A 2500-nucleotide genomic window follows, 5' to 3' on the forward strand; every position below is an offset into this window, starting at 1 on the left:
GGTTAGGTTAGGCTAGGTGAGGTTAGGTTAGGTTAGGTCAGGTTAGGGTAGGTTAGGTTAGGTTTGGTTAGGCTAGGTTAGGTTAGGATAGGTTAGGATACGCTAGGTGAGGTTAGGTTAGGTTAGATTAGGTTAGGTTAGGTTAGGCTAGGTTAGGTTAGGTTAGGCTAGGTTAGGTTAGGCTAGGTGAGGTTAGGTTAGGTTAGGTTTGGTTAGGCTAGGTGAGGTTAGGTTAGGTGAGGTTAGGTTAGGTTAGGTTAGGCTAGGTGAGGTTAGGTTAGGTTAGATTAGGTTAGGTTAGGCTAGATTAGGTTAGGTTTGGTTAGGCTAGGTGAGGTTAGGTTAGGTTAGGATAGGTTAGGTTACGCTAGGTGAGGTTAGGTTAGGTTAGATTAGGTTAGGTTAGGTTAGGTTAGGCTAGGTTAGGTTAGGCTAGGTGAGGTTAGGTTAGGTTAGGTTAGGTTTGGTTAGGCTAGGTGAGGTTAGGTTAGGTTAGGTTAGGCTAGGTGAGGTTAGGTTAGGTTAGGTTTGGTTAGGCTAGGTGAGGTTAGGTTAGGTTAGGCTAGGTGAGGTTAGGTTAGGTTAGGTTAGGTTAGGCTAGGTGAGGTTAGGTTAGGTTAGGTTTGGTTAGGCTAGGTGAGGTTAGGTTAGGCTAGGTGAGGTTAGGTTAGGTTAGATTAGGTTAGGTTAGGTTAGGCTAGGTTAGGTTAGGTTTGGTTAGGCTAGGTGAGGTTAGGTTAGGTTAGGTTAGGCTAGGTGATGTTAGGTTAGGTTAGATTAGGTTAGGTTAGGTTAGGCTAGGTTAGGTTAGGCTAAGTGAGGTTAGGTTAGGTTAGGTTAGGTTTGGTTTGGCTAGGTGAGGTTAGGTTAGGTTAGGTTAGGTTAGGCTAGGTGAGATTAGGTTAGGTTAGATTAGGTTAGGTTAGGTTAGGTTAGGCTAGGTGAGGTTAAGTTAGGTTAGGTTAGGTTAGGCTAGGTGAGGTTAGGTTAGATTAGGCTAGGTGAGGTTAGGTTAGGTTAGATTAGGTTAGATTAGGTTAGGTTAGATTAGGTTAGGTTAGGTTAGGCTAGGTGAGATTAGGTTAGGTTAGATTAGGTTAGGTTAGGTTAGGTTAGGTTAGGCTAGGTTAGGTTAGGCTAAGTGAGGTTAGGTTAGGTTAGGTTTGGTTAGGTTAGGTTAGGTTAGACTAGGTGAGGTTAGGTTAGGTTAGGTTTTGCACAATATAAACATTAGGCAAAATGTTGCCGAATTACACATTTGGCAACTATTCACATTGAGCGTAACATATATATATATATATATATATATATATATATATATATATATATATATATATATATATATATATATATGTATGTATGTATGTATATTTGTGTGTGTATATGTATATATATGTAGATATATATATATATATAATATATATATATATATATATATATTATATATATTATATATGTTTATATTTGAAACCAGATAATATATTCTATACTGACATACTCATTCACTTAAAATCATCTTTATCAAAACACCTCATCATTATCACACATAAATCACAGCCATGGGGTATAAACAAAACAATGGAATATATAAAAAAAACATTAATTCAAAGCAAAATGCAAATTATATGAGCAGTGAGCAATATCTACCTGATTCTTAGTCAACATCGCAACACCCTCTCTATAAAACCCGAGAATGGTCTCTTACATTTGCATAAACATTTGTTTGAGTTTCTTCGACTTTCGAAAGACAATCTTATTAAGTATATTATTGGATTGATATCAATATTTGTGATGTTGATGATATCTTTGTTATCATCAATGCTATCATTAAAAGCCTTTGAGAAGTATCTACTCTGCAAAATCTGGCTTATTCTTATCCTTATCTGTATTACTATCTTTATTGTTATTATTATTATCATCAATATCGTCATTTATCATCACCACCACCATCACCATTCATTATCATTATCATCACCACACGCAGGTTCTTCTTATTTGCTTTTTCATCTTATCTTTCTTATCAAACAGTTATAGGGGGTTACGAAGGCCAAAGAATACACCATTAATTAAATACCAATATAAAATTGTTATTGTCATTGTTCGATTGTCGCTTTGTGTCTCTATGTGAATGTACGTGTGTGTGTGTGTGTGTGCGTATTTGTGTGTGTGTGTGTGTGTGTGTGTGTGTGTGTGTATGTGTGTGTGTGTGTGTGAATGTGCGTGTGGGTATGTCTGTGTATGTGAATGCACGTGTGTGTGTGTGTGTGTGAATGTGCGTGTGGGTATGTCTGTGTATGTGAATGCACGTGTGTGTGTGTGTCTGTGTATGTGAACGTAAGTGTGGGTGTGTGTCTGTGTATATGGACGTACGTGTGGGCGTGTGTATTTGTGTATGTGAACGTACGTGGACGTGTATCTCTATGTATGTGAACGTACGTGTGGGCGTACATGTGTCTCTGTATATTGGTGTGCTCGCAAACTTTCTATCGTGATCTCTATC

This window comes from Penaeus japonicus, unplaced genomic scaffold (assembly GCF_977035675.1).
Source record: "Penaeus japonicus unplaced genomic scaffold, GWHDUDI00000001_assembly GWHDUDI00000019, whole genome shotgun sequence".
NCBI classification, from domain to species: Eukaryota; Metazoa; Arthropoda; class Malacostraca; order Decapoda; family Penaeidae; genus Penaeus; species Penaeus japonicus.